Source organism: Haliotis asinina, chromosome 7 (assembly GCF_037392515.1).
Source record: "Haliotis asinina isolate JCU_RB_2024 chromosome 7, JCU_Hal_asi_v2, whole genome shotgun sequence".
In the NCBI taxonomy this organism is placed as follows: domain Eukaryota; kingdom Metazoa; phylum Mollusca; class Gastropoda; order Lepetellida; family Haliotidae; genus Haliotis; species Haliotis asinina.
Window position 1 is genome coordinate 51,130,472 of NC_090286.1, and position 24,991 is coordinate 51,155,462.

At 37.0% G+C, this 24,991-nt stretch overlaps 1 protein-coding gene across 1 annotated transcript in view; it reads left to right on the forward strand.

Moving 5' to 3' along the window:
* Positions 1-24,991, forward strand: part of LOC137292158 (kelch-like ECH-associated protein 1) — a 64,006-nt gene that overhangs the window by 3,345 nt on the left and 35,670 nt on the right. Inside the window, exon 2 of the mRNA XM_067823707.1 lies at positions 6,358-6,447. The gene's annotated coding sequence lies outside the window, so the exon portion shown is untranslated. The remainder of the gene's footprint in view (positions 1-6,357; positions 6,448-24,991) is intronic.

Genomic DNA, 24,991 nt, shown 5'->3' on the forward strand with positions numbered 1-24,991 from the left:
TGCAAATGATATCATTCACAGGATTGTCTGGTTCAGAGAATTATTTACAAGCAGTTCTCATATACCAGGATGTGGTTGAGTGGTGTTACACAAACTTAGAAATAAGAATTCACATTTTGTACGTCAAACCTTTCAGCTTAAGAAGATATGTTCTTATGTCTGTTTTGCTGAATCGGTGGTTTTCTTTACTTCCAAGGTCAAGTTAAAGTAGAGGAATACCTTTACATTACCACGTAACACCATTTCTATACATGTAACCAGTTACTAAGCAACATAGTTATATCTGTGGTTACTTTGACACACCCTTTTCATTTTGTCAGCCAAGACTTTTATATAGATATTATAATAATAATGACTTCAAGCCAAGATTGGCATGGTAGTTTATCTTCTGATTTGAATGACAAGGTGCTTGCGTGTATGTAAGATACAGTCCAACCTAATTTAGCTGAATCCAGTAGTGTAATGACCAACTCATGTGAACAGTTTTCTTCCTTTGTTGGAGGGAAAGTTTGACCTCCACACTTGTATGAGGAGAGACATGTCCACAGTGACAAGAGTATTACCCTACTGTCCTTGTATTTATTGAGTACTTGTGTATCAGAAGAAATGAGGGCCACTAGGAAGGCACTACAAATTGCTGCAAGATATATCTTGTTGAAACTTACCCTGCAGATCAGACTAGAGGTGAACTGGTTCCTTTTGATGATTTGGGATTTTTTCATGATTTATTTTCGCCTGCCTCGCATTTAGCGCGAAGCGAGGGATATGATATTAGGTGCAGTCATGCGGATTGGAATATCTTAAGAACCTTTAACTAGATTATTTCATATTTGTCATCTATTTTTATCAGAGTAACAGAAAGGTGTCACTCAGGTTTTGTGACCTTCATCTTAATGGTCACAAGGGGACTTAATAAGTCCTCACATTGTGTCGAGGAAAATACGGGGTTTAATCGGTCCGAAATAAGGTTGAATACAACCTTGCGAGGGACTGATAAAACCCTGTATTTCCCTCGACACGATGTGATAACGCATTTATCTAGCTGAATGTTTTCACTAAATCAAAACAAAACAACACACATCGAATCGACTTGCTGCCATGTTGACACCAGCTGATCGTTTGACCTCAATGCACCGCACGTTACTAAAGGCTTGTCGATGCACGCTTTTCTCACTTCGCGTCGTCAACAAGGCATAGCGGGGTGATATGACTTTCGTAGCGGGAGTATACGACTTTTATACTCCCGCTGGTGGATCGTGATGGATGTACATGGTATATTATCAGAGTCATGTGGACCAATCAAAACTCGACATTCTTACATGAGGCTAGATAATAGTGTTTTACCTTGTCAGCGAGATATCTCAAGAACCATTCACTGGATTTTCTTCATATTCAACACCTTTATCTAGGGAAGGTGCAGGGCCCAGTGGATTTTGGTGACCTTCAGTTAATTTTCAAAGTCATGATGACAGTTCGAAAATTTCAGCATGTAAGCTGCATGTTAAGCTTGTCAGCAAGACATCTCAAGAACCGTTCACTAGATTTTCTTCATATTCAACCCCAAGCTTTATCTAAAGAAGGTGCAGGGCCCAGTCGATTTTGGTGACCTTCAGTTAATTTTCAAGATCAAAGCGACTGGTCAAGGTCTAAGTGACTCTTCACAATAGTTTTGTGTTTGAACAACTACTGTGCAAGGTATCAGGAGAGTTTGAGAGTAATGTTTTTACTGACATTTTACTTCATCCTAAGCTAGAACCTTCACTTTCATTTCTTTTTAAGTTTGATTTGATAATATGCGGCGGGGGATTATGTCACCTTGGTGACAATGCTTCTTTCTGTTTTGCATAACAACAACTTTGGCTTAAACTGAAAATGGTGCTTGTTCTTCCTGTGTCTTGGTACACAGATCTGGCTGTGAAGTGGTGCCTTTCGATGTTTGGGAAGTTTTTTGTATGTTGGATTTTACTGATATGCCATTGTTTATGTTAGCTTTAGAACAGTGTGAGAGAAAAAGGAATGTAAACAGGTAATTAGTCCTATTGCAATCACACAAAATTTGTTGGCAATAAGTAGGCAGTTCTTAGTTGTATTCATGGCTTATATGTTTCTATGCGTCATCTAGAAGATCAGCTTGTGGTTTAGACCATAGTTTGTTCATTTACTTGCTTTACATTTGTGAAAAGTGTAGACCAAAGGTCCAAACAAAAGGGCCAATATATTTTTAATTTCTGCTGAAATATTTTGAACAAATGATTAAAGAAAAGAGGTAAAGAGAAGACATTAGATTTGTCTTGTCTTCTTATATTCACATGTCCTGTTTACCATTCAGTGCATAAAAACATTAGAAATTTTGTTAAAATGTATCGTGCATTTTTACAATGGTGATCTTCTGTGAAAAATAGGTAAAAATGACCAGTTATTAAGACATTTTTACTTTTTCTTGTCTGCATTTAGACATTGAATCCTGTATTTTAAGTCAGATGTGACATATATAGTGTTACAGGGAGTAAATTATACTTAAGACTTATGGGCATTATCATAAGAAAGTGTTATTTGCTTTGAAATACATTACTGTTAAACAATTATAGTGTTTGTGATTTTGTCACGTTTGATATAGGTTTCTGTGAATCTTACTTCTGAGCAGTTCACAGAGTGTATGAATGTCATTAGATTTAACTGAATGCTTTGGCTGTAAATGTATATTGATTTCTTGCAGACTCTTTTCACATTTTTGCTCAAAGTTACTCTGTGAATATTTTTTGTCAGTAATTATATATATATGATGTTTAGTTAATGCTTTGATCAATATTGAAAAGCAGCCTAAGACTGATGGGAAATTGAAATACTAATATCACCTTATCACTGTGTGTAATGTTTAGGCAATAAAATATGTTTTGTTGAAACATTCAGCCCTAAGTTTTGGTGATATTTTTTCCCATTTATTGCTATCAGTATCAATATAGGTCAATTGTTGTGTCTATTTGGGATACTGCACTGAGGTTCAGCTTGAGATAATTTTTTCAGTATTGTCAGATTATCATTTTCCATTGATGATATTACCTTCAGGAACAGGTGTATGTAGTTTTGTCTGATGAGGAATATAAGATAGCTTTTGAATATGTTCTGTCACATCTTGATTGTCAGTGAGCTCTTCATTGAGCTTGCTGCTGCTGTTGCTTGGCCGATTACAGCCATGAGGTGGATATGTTTATCTGCTCTCATTGATATTGAGATTTTGTGAATATTACTATCTTTTTGTGTCTGATGACAAATTTATCCTGTCATGTGTATGGGTATTTTTCTCATTGAATGTACCTGTTGTCATTGAATGTACCTGTTGTGTAGAAATGAAATGCAAACAGAGTGTTGACATGCTTGATCAATCAGCTCGAGCCAACAGCCTGTTAAAATGATAGTTGCTGTTATGAAAAATAGCAACATTCTCGAACTGAGGGAAGTCAATATCCATCAGATCTGATGTAACCTTTGCTTTTGTCCATTGTACATGGAATCTGTTTTAACTTAATTTAAGTACCAACCTTATTGTTGTGATCAAGAATGAGCTGATGGGGTAACATCAATACACTACAATGTGATGTTATATTTGTTTTGGCTGATTATGAAAGGCACTTCTCAAGTTCTCATTCACTAGCCTTCAGGAGGGGATAAAATTGGTCTTCAGCAAGCCATGCTTGTCACATGAGATGGTTTGCAGGACAGGTTGTTAGACTTTACGGAAATGCATATTTTTCATGGCAGTTGTATTGCTGAAATATTAGGAAATAAGACATTAAGATAAGTCATGTGACTATTAACCTTCAAATACACCTTGGGTCATCCAGGGTAACGGTAACACACTTTGAGCATACCGTCATGGCATAGATATACCACAGTGTAAAAGCCATTGTTATTATTATTATCAAACATCAAACAAACATTTACATAATCAGTATTTGCATTAGTATGATAAAGGTGAGAACCTAGCTGCATGATCTTTTAAGTTTTCGGCAAAATTATGTAAGGCTATGCAACATTGATGACATTAACACTTGGATGATGAAAACACCCCAGTCCTGAGATAACACCGATTTGCTGGACTGCCACTCCTCCCCATGTGGAGCCCCGTATGTGACCTAGGTCATGGACCAGGAACTGCTGAGTCACCTCAGTCAAGTCCTGAATACATAACTGTCTCCGGGTCAAGGGACAATGGAGGGTTATATGAAGTTTACTGGACCATTTTCAGTAGAAACATGAGAGCAAAATATGTTGATGTTCATTGTTTGTATTAACAATATGTGTCAACTAATGTAACCTATGTTTACGCTATTGACTGATAATGCCATGGAAAACGACTTGACTAACTGGTGGTATGGTGTTGTTTTTTGTAAATATAATGTTTTTAACGTAACATATTATTTTAAGTCAAAATGGAGATGATGATGACTCTGTATATCTGAATTAGAGAAATAGTGATAATCAAATGTATATGTTTGGGTAGTTGGTCAAACAATACAGGAAGAAAACAATAGCCAGCTGGTCCATATTGTTTACAGTTGACATGGTAACATGAGCATAGCAGTAGGTCATGTTTGATCTCGGAGATGAATAGCAAGTCCATCATATATTTCATAATGAAACATCGTGTTTCAGTTAAGGTGTGAAATTAGATAGTTCCAGACATGTAAATGTGAGCCTGTTTTCATCATCATTCAGTTGACTCCATGTGTATTTTGTTCTTGATTTTTATTTTGGGGTCATCTTGTCGACTAACAAACTGTGGAATCACAAATAACTGTTGCTGACACAATGGTGATAGTTTCATCAGAGTTATTTGATGCGTCTTAAACTTTGGAATATGCTAGTCATAAGGTTTGTATAGAAAGGTTACAAGTCAGTTCAAAGGTTTATTGATTTTAAAATTATTTCTTTTAATTTGCATTAGATCAGATTGTTTGTACATAATGTTTGGTTTAATGTTTTAAACACAGTTTGTTTACAGAGTGCATTGTTAATGTTATGATGGAGGAATTCAAAAGCTTTTCAAAAGTTACGCTGATAGATAGAAGTAAATGAATGCTTGGTTCTAGACTATACTGGCAACGAGTTACACTGTGAGGTACATGATAAATACCACTAGCAAAAGGTAACCAGTATGAATATGTCTTCGTGAACGTCTCATGTTTCATATAAAAAAATTAGAGTTAAAAAAACATCCATGTAATGTAATTGCTTAGTTTGAAGCAGTTCAGTAATATATATGTTTAAAACAATTCTGCTTTTGTAGCTTTATGGCAGTTTTATGATGATATTGATTCTAATGCATGGTATTTTCTGTATCCACGTTAGAGACTAACAGACAAGTTCCATGTGAAAATAGCACTCTTTTTAAATAATATCATTTAATATAATGAATAAGTGACTGAAATGTAACAGTGTGGAAATTCCAGACACATTCCTATAGAGCAGTTTATTTTGTATTATTTTTCATATTTAAACTGATCAGTAATAGGGGACAGTAGAGAATCCTGATGGATAGAGTGTTTGCTTTTCATGCTAAAGAACTGGATTTGATTCCTCACAGTGTGTGAAGCACATTTCTGGTGTTCCCTCCTGTGATATTGCTGGAATATGGCTAAAAGACGCGTAAAACCATACACTCTCAGTGGTCACTTATGGCAGATGACTTCAGACTTGAAAATTATAGCCCTTTCCAATATCCATGGTGGGTTAGTTTTATCAGTACTATTGAAACACAAAGTAGACCAGCCCAGTGGATAGCCATGTTTCATCTGTCAGTGATAATATGAAAAAATATTTGTTACTGGTATATGCGGGAAATCATATTTTATATGATACTAAATATATTGAAGGCAATAGACATCAGAAAAAAAAGATCTCTTGTCCCTTTCTGATTCTGTAAAATTTCCAAGAAGCCAGTCCTGTGGGCTGGGAAATCCTTATTTGAAGTCTGTCACCCTGGTGATATGTAAATCAGATAGACGTGACTTACGATTTGTGCTTTGTATCCTTGTGTTTGTTCAAAGGCACAGGCTAGTTTGAGACCTGATTTATCATCTATGTATTTTTGTTTCAAGTTTGTGCAATTTATGAGGCCACTACAGGTTATCCATTGTGAAGTTGCTCTGATAATATTGAACATGCTGAAACTAGCACTGGAGCAATTCTCAGTCATTCTTTGATCAGTTTGTCATGGTTTTGCAGTGTAAACCACAGAAAAAATGTTTTTGCTACATAAGTTTGAAGGAAACTATTGATGTTGAGATAAATCTTGTCTTTGATCTGTGCTCACCAGTTTGTCATTTTCATAAATATTAAAATAATTTTTTTTCACAGACTGTTGGAAAGGGCAGGAGCTTTGATGGCATGCCTGAAAGAAACATCTGAGACCGAAACAGTATCATTAAACTTGTGTTACTTATTGTGGTGAGTATCCGTTTTGAAGTATATGTAGCTATGTGATCGGTTGACCATTGTTGTTTGTTCGAGACCACATGTATCAAATGTGCGTCAGTTCTGGGAACAGAAGTCCTAGAAACACTCAGGAATCAAGCTGACAAACACGGACACCCATCCACGGACTCTCTGTGCTCAAGGTTGCTTAGCTTTGACTGATTGTGACCTTAACTGTACGCATAGGACCACACACTGCCATGATTCATATTCAGTGATTATCAATATAGACACATCGATATGGCTGTATATGATGACATCAGTAGCTGCTCTTTGTATTACATTGGCTTGGGACTTTTGTTGAGCTTGTTACTGATCTGATGACTGGACCAGGTTCTAGGAGAACACTGAAATAAAAACTGGATCTGTGGTTGTGGTTGAAGGTTGCAGTTTGTAGTTGCAGGTTGCACCTTGTAAGTTTTCAATGCAAACGGATGTTGGGGTAGCCTAGTGATTAAAGTATGTACTTATCATGCCTAAGACTGGGGCTCGATTCACTGCATGGGTACATTGTTTGAAGACCATTTCTAGCATCTCCCGCCGTGATATTGCTGGAATATTGATGAAAGTGGCGTAAAATTGCAACCATTTACTAACTCACTCACTCACTCACTCACTCACTAAATGCTCAAATTGAGACATAACAAAGTAAAGCTGCAAAGCATTTTTCATGGGATGACAACTTATGTACACAATGGATAGGTTGTGTATAGTGGCATGTTTTCCAGTTCAAAAATAATTTGGGGAAACATTTTTTACCAGCTTTTAGCATCGTAAATCAAAATGTCAATATGAAAATCTTTACATGGAGCAACTCTGAGAGATGGTTACCACGGTAATCAAAATAGACATCAATATTTTACCATGCTGAATCATCGTGACAAATTTCAGATATAAATGTAACACTTTTACACAGTATGACCTATATCTGTGGTCCTGTGCATTATCAGTGTCAACTCTTTGCAGACCTCGATTGAAGCACTTAAAACTGGTGCAACCTGCAACTACAAAATGCACCTCACATTAATTATGCCAACTTGCAGGTAGTTAAAGTAAATACTTTGCTGTTCAAAGAATGCAGACTTCAGGTGGAAAACAAAATGATGAGGAACTGGGACAGCGTACCTGATGACTACACAGAAGGTGACTAAGTGCCTGTTCCATGGAAATGCTTTTAAGAAATAGAAAATGATCTTCTTAGACCCAGAATAATTTGTTTATATATTTGTCCTAAATCATCAAAAACCAAAACTGTATCATTGGGTTTTAAGCATCAAGAGGGTAGGAATTTTTGTCGTCCATTTCTGAGTGCATTGATGGGTAAAAATGTTTCCAGTTAGTTTTTAAACTTTGTAACCTTACTGCCTACAATGAAATAAGAAAACTGAAGTAATGATAGTGAAGATGTGATGATGTTATATGTCTGTAGACTTATTTGATACCACACATCTATGTCCAACGATTGTTACACGATGCCTTGAACTTGGAATGTATACTGGTATCTTGTGTATGTTTGCTCGTGTAGTACCTATCATTCTGCTTCAAGACCTACCCCAAATTGGGCCATCTTGATGTTGTTCTATAGAATATTCACAAGAACCGAATCAGTTTGCTTGTCATGTGTAATACCACCTCACACCATGACACATGACATTTCCACCCATCACCATGACACTGCCACACCATGCCATGACACTTTCAATCAACAACATGACACTGCCACCCCCACGCCACTGTTACCCCATACCTTGACACTTCCACTCAACACCATATGACACTGCCACTGAAGAGTTTTTGTTGGTATACTGCTGTGGATTGGTGTCAGATTTTCTGTAAAGGTAGTGTATTGCTGCTTGCGCACAGCCCATTCCTGGTGTTGTCCAGCTAGCCTCAATTTTTGCCACCTATGGTAAGATGTTAAAGGTCATCCTTCCCAGAACACCTTCCAAGACAAGTCAGGTGGAATATCTTTTGAAATGGTCCATGTTCAAATTTTTGTTCCTGTTATGGTATGGGATTTTCTGTTGACTACAAAAGCAAGTTAGAATCTGTTATGTAGTGCAATCAATGTAATTGGCACGTTCTTATCAAGGTGTTGTCTTTATCAAAGGTTTATGGCACTGCCCCACCCAGGTTTTGCACCTGTGCCTGTTTTGTGTACTTGTGCCACAACAGTTACACTCTTTAATTTTCCACACATCCTTCCATTCATTCATACCCTTACCTCACAATTTAGTCTGTTCATTGAGATATTGAAGCATGTATACATGTACTTATCTCACCTGCATTAAAGATAGTGAGTTTACCTATAAGCTCGAACATGTCATTGTATCCCAACTGTGTATATATATGCTGATTTTGTTGATCATTGGATTGTCTTTTTCAACCTCGATAATACAGACCCCTGCCTTATAGCGGGAATATTGCTAAGTGTGGTGTTTAGGAGATAAACATCATGTGTTGGCCAATTTCCGGGTGTTATTGAGTATTTGAAGCACGGGAATGCATTTGGAATCGACGTTTTATCGACATTGTAAACACAAAAGTAAACCAAAGGGTTTTAGTGTCTGCACTCATTTACATCGAATACGGATACAGCAGTGAAGTGTCATCAGCTGGCCGTTTGTGCTGGTTCCCATGGTAGCATCGGGAGTTGCTCATTTGTGACGTCATTCTAACTTTACGTCACAATATGATTTGAATGACGTCACCACTGTTGATGACACAACAAAACAATTGTTTACGTGTCAATATGCGGTGAACAGTCTTTCAGTTTCCGGGAATCTAATACCATTTAATCATGTTTTTCAACCAATCAGATTACAGAAAACAGTAACTTTTGGTTTACAATAAGGAATAAACAACCAAGCAAACCTATAAGCTCACACATGTTGTACATGCCTGACATGCTGTTCATGCATGAGGTTATTAGACGTTGCTTTCAGAGGATATTGTTGTAAATATACACCCTGCCAGTAGCTACAACACACGATCAGTTCCCTCGGGTTTTGTTGGAAGTGTTACTTGTTGTACCATTTCGAATACGCCCACGGTCATCCTTCACAATCAAGTCGTTCATGACAGCCTAATTCACTTAAACTGTGGTATAATCTAACTTATTTTCATTGTCAATGGCATGTCAATGAAGCAAGGTAAATCGAGAAAAAACGTGCACAGCTGACTTCTTTTACAAACTAAGTTAATGATATGAATGCACACAGTATTTGGCAAGTAAAATGATTTCTTCTGTAACTGCAAATATAATTGAAATGACAACGTACACAAAATTGTAGTTATGGTCAAGTGGGCATAACGTACAAGAAAGTTTGTTCTTACCCTGTCTACATTCCACATTAGGAATAATATTGCTGTCTGATGAAATGACATTCTCACGTTTAGGTGAAGGATGATTGTATTTGCATTAGTCTGTCTCACAATCCTGTGCCACATCATATATATTTTCAACACATCCATTCTGCATTGCAGTAAGAATCATTTGCATCAGAGGTGTTTGTATGGAGCTCACATCATGCACACATCATAGCAATTACATTTGAAATTTTCTCACTGACTTAATTAAGCAGGGAACAAATAAAAATAAATCCGATTGCAGTCATTCAGATCACAGATGAGATAAATGGGGATGGAAATAACCTATTGACCAACGTCCCAGACCAGTGTTTTTTTCTGTAGGGCAAGCAATTTGTATATCATGCTGTATTGGTGTCCAGTTGACTTTCCAATGCCAGTTTACATGTTTATTTAAACAATCAACAAGAAAGTCGGCTAGTTTAGTGGACATATCATCAGGGCAAGTGATTTTATATGTGCCACTGTACTGGAGTACACTAGCAATTTTAAAGTTATTTCCACCCCTAGATTTAAGATATGCACTTCGAGGAAGTGACATGATTTCATCTGACCTACGAACATGCTTGCTGATATGCATTTGCCTTTTTGCAGTCTCTATTCAGTATCTCATGACAGTGGGTAGACTAATGGTTAAAGCATTTACTCCTCATGCAGGGTTCTATTCCCCACATGTAATTTTAATTCAGTCCATCAAATCACTCATACTTTTGCTGTGGTATGATCATTTCCACTGTATTTATCAATTACATCGATTTATTCAACAGTTCTGGCTTAGCATGACTAGTATAACAGATACTTCAAGGTCATCTGGTTGAGTTGAAACAGTGTATGGTTATTGTATTTCCTCAAATAAATGCCAAGAGAATATTTTTGTCAGACTTTTTTTCTTTCAGCATTTAAGTGCAAGTACTAATACTATATTGATAAATATAAACTACCTAGGCCCAGCATTTCATCAAAACCCCATGCTTATTTGATGGATGCTCAGCATTTAAATGAGGAAACAAGATAAAGGGCTTGGGCAAATCTCTGAAATACTTAGTCCACTATGGGGAATAATTTTTCTGTATCGTATATCAGCAAATTTCAAGCTGTTAGTGACGCAAGTCCGAGATTAGGTTCATATTGATAACAGATTTCACATTCCATACTAACCACTGTCTGTGTGCTGTAATGACTGTTTCCTTATGGTGGAAATAATGTACATTGTTTGTATACTACGTAGGATTAGCTTGTCAGTAGGTTACTAGTACACGCTGGCGAAATATCTCTGGATTAAACGATTTCATAAATATGGTCTGCCTGGGGCTCCTTTCATGAAGCAACCTTTACTAAGGTTAACCTTTACTCCCATTCTTTAACATTGCTCTAAGGAAACCTTTGTGACTTATGATTGCCCTAGTGTTTTGTAAAAGGAGGCCCTGGGCCTTCTTTCATGAAGCAACCTTTACTAAGGTTAACCTTTACTCCCATTTTATTAACATTTCTGAAGGTTACCTTTGTGACTTATGATCACCTAATTGCTTTGTGAAAGGAGGCACTGGTCTGCAAAACAGTGTGAAGTATGACTGTTTGGAAGGTCATATCATATTGTATAATATTTTGAAGAGTGACTTTTCTGTTTTGAATTATATATTTACAGTTTATTCATTTGTTCCTGGAACATTCCAGGTATATCTGTTATGTTTCTGTTATATTTTTAGGAATAGTATGCATGTGTTTGAAACCAATATGATCCAGATCTGGATACAGTTCAAATTCTATTGAAATATCTGTTCAAATTTAGTCATGCTTATTCCCCTTCATAATCATGGTCACTGTAGCAGTATTGGTCATGTCAAAGCATATGATTTTATGTTTTTACATCCCATGGATACATAGCACTGGAGGATATGGGAGGAGACAAGTCACCATTTTTCACCCTGCCCACTCAGCCATTGCTCCATTAACAGGTTATATCTTTATCATACAAATTTAATGTTTGATGTTGCCTCCTGGCTGTGCAGAGCATGGGGGCAGTGGGGTAGCCTAGTTGTTAAAGCTTTGGTCTCCATGTGGGTACAATGTGTGAAGTTCATTTCTAGTCTCCCCATCATGATATTGCTGGATTATAGCTGAAACCGGAGTAAAATTAAACTAACTCACTGTTAGTTAGTGCAGTGATAGGATAAAAGGTGATCACAACTCCCATACCTTAATATGGAGATATGAAAGTTATATAATTATGATAGCGCCTTGGTCAACCTAAAATAATGCTTGCCTGGCATTTATGAATCAGAGCTGCAGATAAGGTGGTTGTAGGTATGAAATATGCAAACTCAGTCATCATTACCCAGGTAGTTCTTAGTTGCTTTAGGAAGACATTTGATATGCTGTTGTATAACAGCAATTTGAATAATTACCCAATGAAGTTTTTAAACTTAAAATGCTATATCCTGTGGATCTATTTTTGCTGATGGAATGCAGGCATCCTATTGTTGTGAATAATTTGCAAATGGGCAATATTATATTTATTGTCATGCTGATGTATAACACTGTTATGAGGTTATATAACATGACTTCAGCACATACCAGGTGGAAGTTACCTGAAACACCACAAAGTAGAATTATTTTCAGAAGGTGAAATCATTGGTTTACAAGAATGAAAAAACTGGCCCCATCAGAATGAAACCGTATTTACTGATGTACTATTTGAACAGTGACCCTAAATGTTAGGCTTTTAACTCTGATGTTCTGACAAGGACCCACAAACTTTCAAGTGCGTAATTTCTACCACTCATGACATTGGAGTAGCCTAGTGGTTAAAGAGTCATGCCAAAGATCCAGGTTCAATCCCCACATGGGTAGAATATGTGAAGCTCATGTCTGGTGTTCCCCATGCTGTGACATTGCTGGAATGTTGCTAAGAGTGGCACAAAAAATACTCACTCATTCACTCACTGACTACCTGACTTTTAGCTGTGGTATGAATACAGCAAACCTGTAACATGCAAGAACAGAAACACTCTTGCATAGTCCAGAAATAGAGATTATGAGGAAAGTTATGGCTGTAGATAAGGATTTAGGTTATGTACATAGTAGATTACTTGATCCGGTATCACAATTCAATCACGTACACTGTCGTCACCACAGCTGATTGTGAAAAGTGCCTAGTCATTTTACTGTTTGGAGTCAGTCCTTTGCTGCTACTGAGGTGTTAGGCCGTGCCCCTGTCCAGACTGTCCTTTACAGTGGCCATGACTTATGGGATAACATGAGTGAAAATGGGGGGAACGATTTTTGGGATGAGAACAGAGGGTTTTCAGTGACAAAGAGGAGACGGACTTCTTCTGCTTGTGAGACCACAGCAATGAGACTGCATGACACAGGTAGTGGATCGTTAACCTGGATACACTTTCAGCCTTACATGCATCGCTGAATTCTTTCTTTGACCATGATCTTGCAAATTCGGGGTGTTTTTGTTTTCCTTCAGCTAAAAGGGTTGTCTGTTCGAAAAATTGCTATTTATCAGGCTGATTCAGCTTAATTCTGTATTCTCTGCATGGTTATCATTCTTTGAAGGCTGCAACCATGTTTAAGGGATGTACTTTCATGAGAAATACCTTATGTGATGTATGGATATAATCTGTTGAATTTATGTAGAAAGCATCTTATGCTTTTTTTTTGAGTAATAGCTTGAATACAAGTCGACAAAAGTAACAATAAGGAGATTTTTAAAATTTATCTTTCATAGCACTCCAACCCTGTCTTAGTTACACCTTATCTGTGTCAGGGATTTGTTTCAAACAAATATAAAATATATTCAATATCAGCAGGCAATCAAATTTTATTTGTAATATGAGAGGATAGAGCACTATCCTTTTCCTTTTATGTGGTTTATATATTTTATAATTTTCATTTGTGTCCTTTTAACCGATATTGATTCAAGTAATAGATATTTTGTTGTTGTTGTTTTTCTGAAGTTAGGACTTAGTGCTTAAAAAAGCATATAAACTTTCAGGTAACTGTGCTTTATAGTAAATAGTGGTTGTTATGGAAACAGTTTATATACAACAGCTTCCCTCAAAATCAATAACAAGTATTTTCCCATTGTAATGTAAGTGAAACAATTAGTAGATTTATAGTTGTAAAACAGAACTGTAATATGCACGAAAGTAACTAGCATTTCCATTAATGGGTTTGGTTTCTTCATTGTAAATATTTATAAAATGTTTTTAAATATTGAAATATGTTTTATATCTTTGTTAATTAAACTCAGATGATGCTATTCATCATGACATTCAACCATGTTGAACATTTGTGATGAGTTAGTGCTGAGTTTGTTTCTTTTGAAGCTAGCAGAATCAATGAAAGTGCATGTTACTTGTTCTTTGTCAACAATAATCGATATGCACAATACGCTCCGCTGAGCAGAATTTGATGACATTCTATCGCCCACTTCTGTTGTCCACATACAAGGTCATGAAGTTATCAGCAGTTTTGGTGTAGATGATTCTTCTAATGTTGCTCATCACTAGCACAAAAGTCTTGTCTGAGGAATCTTTGAAGAATAAGTCTGCTTTGCTGCCTGTCCTTGCTTGCATTCTAGCAATCATTTGCGCTTCAGTTGCGATTTCTTTTTCAAAATGGGACTTGATATAATCACATTTACAAGGTGTGTTCTTGGAACCTTGGCCTCAGATAAAAAGACCCCCGGTAAGCTGTTGAACACATATACTTGGAAAGGCTGTGCTATCATTATGACTCGGCAGTTTCTCGCCTTTGTTTGTATTTGTCAATAAAGCCTCCGTCTGTGACACAGAGGGTCTAAACGATGTAGCATAGAACAGTTTTTGTGATAGAAGTATGAACAGGTGAATCAAGAAATGGTACATTATTCATGGCTTCAAATGTATTTTTTCATTTTCACGTATCTTTCATCATCATTAGGAAATCACCAGTCTTGTAGATGTTTTCGAGGATTACCCATACATAATATTTTACCTGACCTTCTATGATGTGGACATTTTCTATTAGACACGGTGTTTTGATATTTGTTCTCATTCAAGGGATTTTTTTATTCAAGGGATTGCTTGAAAGGATTTACATGATGTTTGGAGTAGAATGGGTATAATGCTACAAGGCAAATATTAGATGTGCAGTGGCAGTGTTTTGAAACAAGAACTTCATGTTATTTTTTATTCTGTGGCTGAATAAATATCATGCTGAATATCTTTGGTGCGTTTATACATAGTATCATAGCCTGCCGTGGTATTTATGATTCACCAGAATAGTTCAGTAGGTGTGTAATGTTCAGTGTGGGAGTGAGAAATATGCCAGGAATGAATGCTGTGTTGCATTTGTCTTGTTCAGTAGACATTTATCAATAGTAGGGGTCATTGCCAGACCTGTGAAGGTCCGGGGTAGAATAGGTCGCCAGCAACCCATGCTTGCCATAAAAGGCGACAATGCTTGTCGTTAAAGAACAACAGGATTGGGTGGTCATACTCACTGACTTGGTTGACACGTCATTGGTTCCCAATCGAGCAGATCAATACTCATTCTGTTGATCACTGGATTGTCTGGTCCAGACTCGAATATTTACAGACTGTCACCATATAGCTGAAATATTGCTAAGTGCAGTGCAAAACTAAACTCATTCACTCACTAGTCATTACTGATAGGTTCATTCTTATCAAGTTTACATAGTTAAAGATATGCACTTTATATACTGAGGGAAACCAATCAAGGATCACAGGAAAATTCCAGCATTCCTTTTCATCAATTTTTTAATATTTAATTTAGAGAGCCCAGCATTGTACTAGAAGCAGATACATGGTGACAGCTCTAATTACTAAAGATAATCTAAAAGTATCATCTGATGAATACTGTCACGATGGCACTGACAGCTTTGCTCAGCCTAATTATAGATAGGTAGGACATATCACTGTTGTCAGATCTACTGTAGTTGTTTACGGTAATATACAATTATAAACTGGTGAAGAGGTCATTGACAGTTTTTTATGGACCTGCAAAAAGTAATATTGACCAAGCACAGGTATTGACTGAATTCAACATAATTGTTTATAATTGTCTATAATTGTTTTATTATGTAATTATTGAAAAAAGCTTCTAAAAAACCAAAACATTGCTATTTTCACTACTAACCAATAACGTTGTGTCAACAACACTGACAGTGAAAAATATGCTAACAAAAACACATTATCGCATCCAAGGTGGGGGTTCAGAGAGTTTGAACTGCCTTTGAAAACTCTATCAATGATACATGATCAGAACATTATTTTTGTGGTTCCAGAATTCTGACAATATTCCCACAAAATGCTGAAACTAGTATTCCTGCTACATATATACATTTCTCACCTATGTTCATTTCTTTCAATATTATTTTTATTGCTTCTGCGCGGTTCCTAACAAGGCCAGTGCAGTGTCAGTTTTATCAATATTCTGATCACACAAGCACTTCCCTCTGCTGCAGGAGTTAAATGACAAAACTAGTTTGTCAACTGTTGATGTTTCATATAAATGTGACTCCCTACTGTTCTGTCCCCTCTTTGCACTGGCAGTACTTACAAAAGTAGTTTGATACAGCAGTTCTCTTTGTGAAGGTCATCTGTCTCGCTTCATACAGCACATCACTAATATTGTGGACACAAATATGGCGTGTGTCACATTGACATATTGACAGATGATGTCAGTGTCTTTAATGTGGCTCTCCTTGAATAATGTCATTGAATATTATGTAGATAATATATTCTCTTAATAATGTGTTTGATGTTGATCATTAAACATCCTTACAGGCTGGATTACTGTTGTGATTTAACTGAGATATTGTTGATAGCAGAATCAACTCATACTCAGCTGCATATCTCAGAGGACATCTGAATTTAGCGCTTCACGTCTATACTGTTCAAAAGAGGTTACAGAACCCATGTCAATCTGTCGTATGTTCCTTAACTTTTTCTTGATAGTATCCATCTGTTACCTTTTGTGGCTGATACTTGTGTGTCTGAATTAGTAGGGTACAGTGTCCCTGGCTACTCAATTATGACATACAAAAATGTGGTGCTTTGAAGTTTATTACTTAAGGCATACCAAAGCAAGCTTTCCCACTGTGCAGACAAACACAGAAAAGAGCTCATTAATCATGGAAATAGCAACATAAGCACATTACCTCACTAATGAATTAGTAAAACTGCAATGGACGACTATGAAACTGCAACATTTTTACATCAGTGAACTTTGACCTCAACTATTCATGTGCATTATGATTTACTCCTCTGTCAAATTTCTGAGCAACCGTGCATTGCCTCAAATGTATTGAATATGTCGAAATACTTGTTAGTCATTTCATCCGACTGGGAAATAGACTACAGTGTGCACACACTGATGATGACATCTGACAAATAACACAACAGAAATACTTTCAAAAGGAAATGTTCTTCTGTTCAAACTCAAAAATGGCAACATGTGCTCGAATCTTCCTCTTCCATGAACATATGTGAAAATTCAAAGTTGCAAGCTTTTCATTTTTTGCTCCAGTTTTAGTGATTTAAAGTAGCTGTTTTTACTGTTTCAGTTGTTAGGTATAATGTTATGTTGCTGGGTTGTGATTAATGTGGGCTTTTCTGCATTTTTCTGCACACTGGGAAAGATTTTTTTAGATAAGCTTGTACTTGAACTAGTCGATAAAAAATTACTGCACACAGTTTTCATGATGAATCTTTCTACATGCAACTATCCATTTTTATTTTTTTGAAATAAATTCATTTTTTCTTAACCTCATCAGCTATTTGAGTCCAGTGTAAGTAATGTAAGTTTACCAGATTACTAGCCTCAGTTCTGTATTGACATCAGGCTGTCAGTAAGGTTCATGTTGTTTTGAAGGGCTGTGAAGGGACTTGATAATGATCTGCTTTGCCTGATTAATCAAGAGTGGCACCCACAACAAGAGAATTCCAGTGAAGTCAGCACAACATGAATAAGAAATGAATGGACAATCAGGGTGGTATTGAACTATAGTCCAGAATAGTTCAGAAAGAACGGTCCAAATCAACAGTTATTGAACATTGATGGAAGACAAAAAATGATTAGCGAGAATCCTTGTTGAATCACAGTTGGGAAAAGTTTAGAATAACATTTACAATATCATTTAGAATAACATCTTCTGACCTACAAAAGTTTGTTTATCTTTCATGAGTATAAGATGGGAATATTTGTAGTATTGTTTTATTGATGAGGCCGACCAAAATTTAGAAGTCCTATGTTTGATAAAAAATGGGTATGATTCTAAGTGTTACATATAATCATAAGAAAAGAGGAAACTACTGTGTTCTCCAAGCTTAGATCTATACCCATGGTTCTTGCAATCATAACTTATCTGCCCTTGGTTCCATGAGCCAGTTTGATTAGGTCAGTCAGAATAAGGATTACAAACCAGTCTTGGTGATAATCATCAACGCGCTGAAGAAAGCCCACCAAATTACATTTTAGATGAAAGGGGTATCCTTATGTCATGTAAAACAAGTGTTGGCTTTGGTTTCAAAGTAAAGAGGTGTCCTCACTTACACTGGTAATATTAGGCACAGGATATTATAGACAGGAGCAAGACTTGAACCTGTGTCTAGCCATCACGGGTCCACTGTGTCTCAAGTAGTTTGTCGTACAGACCCTGAAGTATATATATCCAAGAAAGCCCATGCAAGTCTAGGTTCCCATAGCTTCTGATAATGAAGAAAGTCTCAGAGCTTCATTTCATTATATTATTTTTTTTTTACTAATGAACATGTTTTTTTTTCAGTAAAATATGTTCATTTCAGAGACTAGTTGTTAGTCTATGTCTCAAGGCTCCAGGGTCTATTTTGATGTTGCCAAGGAGAGCAGGCTTGATTGTAGAGGACATATTTCCACAGTGTTCATTACTGACCCAGTCAAACTTTCTCAGTCACTTATGAACATGCGGACATATTGTAAGGGAATGTCTTCATACTTGCTCTTGTTTCTGCTACTGAGACCTGACCAATTTTATTTCTTTTATTACAGATCTGCCGGTCATATTTTATTCAAGAATAAGAAAATAAATTCCCCAATAAAAAAATAAAGTCCTTTTGTTTTTAATGTATAATTAAAAGAATCTTTTTACCCCATACACCATTAAAAAATTGCCAAAATTAAAATACTTTTGGTGTTTAGAAGAAATATTATTTTGATTAGTAATTTTGTTTATAATTTCTCTTTTCTGAACGACCCGTGAAGGTCCCGGCGTAGAATAGGCCTTCAGTAACCTATGCTTGCCATAAAAGGCAACTAACGGGTTCGGGTGGTCAGGCTCGCTGACTTGTTTGACACATGTCATCGGTTCCCAATTGCGCAGATCGATGATCATGTTGTTGGTCACTGGATTGTCTGGTCCAGACTCTAATATTTGCAGACCGCCGCCATATTGCTGGAATATTGTTGAGTGTGGCGTAAAACCAAACTCACTCACCCCAACCCCCCACATCCCTGCCAAATTAGTAAACAAGTAGTAATTGATACTATGTTGTACTGCCAATATACATGCTGTCAATGATGAAAATCTTTCAGCATGAAGTTTGTGACAGTTATTTGTCTGACCCTGTCTTCTATGTGGGACAATGGAAAGTTGCCAAGCTTCCAAAAGACAGCCTAAAAATGTGCTTTTGTTTGTTTTAAAATGGATCTGCTTGTAAAATAACTTTTCTAATGTTATTTATGTACACATCTGTTTTGTCTCAAGCAAGGAAGCAGTCACAAGCAAGAAATCTTTAAAACTCTAAAGCATTTGTTAAATGCACTCACTGGAGACAGCACAGTCAACATGAACACAGTGTATCAATATCTGTTCAGTGTGAGTCTGTGGTTATTAACAGAACCAGAAACATGCAGTATAATGGAGTACCAGGAAGATACTAGTCAGTCTCACAGTCCCTGAACCATACTATTTCCCTACTGCCTAGTTCTCTCTGCAGTGCTTTAACCCTGAAGGAAGCAAGTCTAGATATCCTCACGTTCGGGCTCCTTTTCGATTTCAATGGGTTTGTTTGTTGCTATGAAAATTATATATAAACTCTTAGACTAACCCTGGCGGTGGGGTAGCCTAGTGGTTAAAGCGTTCGCTTGTCACGCCGAAGACCTGGGTTCGATTCCCCACATGGGTACAATGTGTGAAGCCCATTTGCTGGTGTCCCCCGCCGTGAAATTGCTGGAATATTGCTAAAAAGCGGCATAAAACTAAACTCACTCACTCACTCACTAGACTAACCCTTTGTCTCTGAATATATAGAGACTTTAAAAAATAAGAAGTAAGTAGGCACAGTGTTTTTTATTGGTTTTTGGTTAGTCTAGTATTTGGTATTTTGTCATCATTTAGATGGGGAGGAATGGCCTAGATGCCCCTGATGATGAGAGCATGTCAGAAAACGAAGTAAACATTCTACTGCCTCCCATGTCATTTTTAAGTAACTGAATATTGAGCCTTTGTGAATGAGTGGTGGGAGGGTAGCCTAGTGGTTTAAGCTTTCGGTCTTGTCACTGGGAAGCCCCGGATTCAGTTGCCCACATGGGTATGTCTGACGGCCATTTCTGGTGTCCCCATCCGTGATATTGTTGGAATATTGCTGAATAAAACTAAACTCGCATCGTGAATAAATCACAAGTAAAGACTCCCAAGTGCACCTCTCTGAAAATTTGATCCACCTGCACTAAATTGATATCCACATTCCAGGTGATGTAACCCCTCATTACAGGCAGTTTCTGGGGAATGTCTATCTGTGCAAGTAGCAAAAGGTCTTGTTCTTGATATGTTATGTGAACAATAATTAGATCACACAGAAACTGTTCACAACTCGTTCTGCGAAACGCCACCGGCCTGTCTGTCAAATAACTGGATCACGTTAGAGGTGAACTATTGTTGAATTGAGAAAGTCAGTCAAGCGTTCTGAATAACTACTTTGTAGTTGAATTTACATTTTGTATGTCATGTGACACATAAGAGCAAAGGAATGCACTTTTCTCAAGTGACAGTCTGGCTACCACAACTTGTCTTTTTGTAAGCTTCACAGTATGGGGCTTGTCTAGTTTTGCTTCACTGATTCATAATTAAAGCTTACCATATGTGAAACTTGATGTTAAAATTATGAAAACTAATGTTAGGTATGCCTCATGGAAATCCATATAAACGTTGTATTTGCTTCTGCTTTGTACAAGCCTATCATGTGTTGATTAATAAATAATATATATTATCAGATAGTTATGATAGAGCAGCTATTGTCAACACCTGCCTATAAAAATGATAGATTTATTACTGTTCCTAACAGCCATGTGAATTTATTTGATGAGAATCACCCTTCATTGTCAATTGTCATGTTGGAAGTAAACATGCTCACAGGATCATATAGGAAAACGTAACATGGATGCCATTTTAGAGTTTATTTCAGCTCAGATTTGTTCAGAATATGTTGGTGATCGTGAAAGCAAACTTTGATTTCAGTACTTAGTCTGTAAGTGCTAAAAGGACAAATTTTGACTAGCCAGTCAACTGCAAAGGAACTGTTTACATGTTGATTTAACTAATTTTAAAAATTCAGTTTAAGGTTTGGTTTATGTTTTTTGAGGTGTAATTTTAAATCCACTTTGCACAGTGTGCTCAAATTTGTTTCTCTACCAAACAAAATCAATGACAACAAAGAGTGCAGTAATGCATCACACATTTTGCTCACTTAGCCAATCAGAAAATGGTCCCTAGTGGACACACCTAACTGCATATGTACATTATGGAAGCCTAACTGCAAACCCGTTCGTTCATTTGTTTGTTTGTTTGTTCGTTTGTTTGTTCAGTGGTGTCATGTGTGCAATCATTAATTCAATCAACAGTTTCATTTAATCCATTCATTCATTCATTCATTCATTCATGCATTCGGCAGTATCATTCATTCATTCAGCAGTTTCATCTTTGGTGCAAGTTCTATCGCCCAGTAGGCACCTTCAGCATTCCCTGCCGTGGGCCATGCAGCTATACCATGTCTGATGGCTCTTATTTATCTACCAACACTTAGCTTGACCAGACTATCGCTTACTCCTTCTCAAGTACTTGACCTGGTGAAAGCCTCGCTGAAACTTTTCCATTCTTTGAGGACACAGAATGATGACACCAGATTTACATTGACCCAGTTCAGGGACAGCATTCAAAACTGAAGTACGTTAGATCATTGACAACATAGGCAGAGTGCTCCTGGATGAACTGTAATAGGAGCTTTGCAGCGATGATCATCTGTGCGTAGCTGATGGATGTCATGTGGGACACTGCTATTGTGCACGTATGCCTCCACGTTTCTCCTGCCACTGCTGATTGTATCCCCCCGGTTGAACACTACCATAATGTCATGCAGTAGATGTATGGCTGTATGGAGTAACATGCTTATCTCCTGATTGGTCCCACATTGTATACCATTCTTACTTGTGGGATATTTCGCAAGGTTGATATGTATTGTTACACACTTCCCAGTAGGGCCCCATGCTAGTCGTAGAACTGAAACGAGAATGGGAATCAATTCCTACAATGGGAATCAATTCCAACTATAGTTACATCATCACGCTATGTGAAGGAGTGACCACCTGAAGTTTTCAGAGTTAGGGATTTTTTACAGATGGTATTTCTAATATGGTGTAAGCAGAAAGAATATTGATATATTTTGATTTTATCTGTACCTGCCAACCACACAAAATTTAAACAAGTTCTGTTCTCAGCATGACCAGTAGTATATGAAGAATGAATGCTCACTTATTCCTTCATGGAGTATTGTTTCACTTTTGTACTCTACATGGCAGCTATGTATAATGGTCATTGTGTATGGAAAAGAAATACCAGTTCTTTTTGGATTGAAAAATCATGCAAGTCAGCCTGGTTTATGCAGGATTAAAAAGTATGTCAGAAGTGTTATGGAAACATCAACCTCTTCTATCATGTTTGTCAAAGTTAGCCAGTTATGTTTATGTATGTACATGTGACAGTGAGGTTGCTGATCACAATTGTTTATGTAGGGGCAGTTCGTCACACAAACTACAGATAGAATGTTATACCGAAAGTAGTAGGACTGTGAGGTGGCCTAGTTGTTAAATCGTTCCCTCATCATGGTGAAGACCCAGGTTTGATTCCCTCCATGGGTACAATGTGTGAAACTGATTTGGTGGTATCAACCCTGCCATGATGTTGTTGAATATTGCTAAAAGTGGTGTTAAACTAAAACACATATTCACATAAAGTAATACCATTGTGACAAATGAATAAATCACTGGCCAGCAGGGTTTTCAAGCAGTTCAAATATTATCCTTGACCTTGGTTATTTATCTATTTTAGGTCAGTTAATCTGACAGTCAGTTCAACACTAATGATAGGAACCCATTAGACTGATGCTCTTTAAACATATTGTTGTAACAGTGCTACAGGCTGACTTGGATACACATAATCCTTCAATCCCTTGATATCGTTAATCCGACACAGTTATCACCTCTGTAGTCATCTGGCTATTTGTACACAATGCCATGTTTAGATACAAAATGAATCGGCTATTTGCTGCAAGTTGCAATCAAACAGAATGATTATGGCCTAATCCGTCAAATATTTAGTCATGCTTGAGTGGTTCTGGCCTAATTGGTCGAATTGCGTTAGCACACTGTTCATGAATTATGGGGTTGGCCTCTGTTGGATTACACTACTTGAAGCATGGCCCAAGCTCTTGTCCATATCTTTCGACTTAGTAAAAAAAAATTCGGTCAGTCAAATTAGCAAAAAGGTCCTTAAAAATGGTGAAGAAATTAAACTTGGCAGATATTTTCTATAAACCTTCCTACATAACATACAAAAAGTCCCGAAAAGTCGTTCTTGGGCTAAATCCATAGTGCACGTGCAAACATGGCTACCCTTTGAAATTTAGGCTTGATGACCAATTGTGAAATAGTCACAACTTTTCTTTATTTCTGTACATAAGTGTATAAATGTTTGGCAACTGAGTGACCGTATCTCTACACATTCTCTCCCCACAGACATTACACCTGTTGTATCTTCCTATGTAACATAGGAAGATATGACAGGAGTAACTTCTGTTGGAAGACAGTGATCTCAACTCAATGAATGGCCCAACAAATGCAATAATTTCATTCATGTCTGTATTAGATCAATTAAACTTTGTGTCAAAAGGTTTCCAGTGAAAATTCAGACCCAGGGTCACATTTTCCTAGAAATCTATTTTAGGAACCTAACAGGATGTGAATGTGATGTAACTGTTTTCTACTTCTTTACATATTTTTCCATGCATGAACTATATCTGTAAAATTGGATGAGATTATTTATTTAAAACTATTTATCCCAAGTTGAAATCATATACTATGTCCTTTTTGAAAGAATAACATAGAGGATGAATATCATCTTATCATCGTGTGAAGTATTAGATATTTAAACGTCACAGTTTCCCTCTGGATGTATATAAGGCTCCAAACATGACCAATTTTATAAATCTTTACAAACAAAAGTTGAAGTATTAACCTTCAGCTTAGCCAAATTTGTTTATCATACATTTCATGAAAACCAAACTATAACTTGAAAGATCCATGATTGTTTTTTTTCATAGTAGTGCTTTCTTTTGCAAGGTCTTTGTAATGGGGTTGGGGATGGGGTTGACAAAATGTTGGCAAAGCATGTTTGAAAATTATACAGTGTATTTGTCATGTTGATCATTGGCCTGTTTAAGTGAGTGAGTGAGTTTAGTTTTACGCCGCACTCAGCAATATTACAGCTATATGGCGGCGGTCTGTAAATAATCGAGTCTGGACCAGACAATCCAGTGATCAACAACATGAGCATCGATCTGCGCAATTGGGAACTGATGACATGTGTCAACCAAGTCAGCGAGCCTGACCACCCGATCCCGTTAGTTGCCTCTTACGACAAGCTCAGTCGCCTTTTATGGCATGCATGGGTTGCTGAAGGCCTATTCTACCCCGGGACCTTCACGGGTCCCTGTTTAAGAAATAAACTTAATCAAAAGGGTGGATTGAAGAGGCATGGACACATGCTCGGAGTTTGGCGATCGTGTGTAACATTCCTACAAACAGAAAATGTATCCAAGAAATA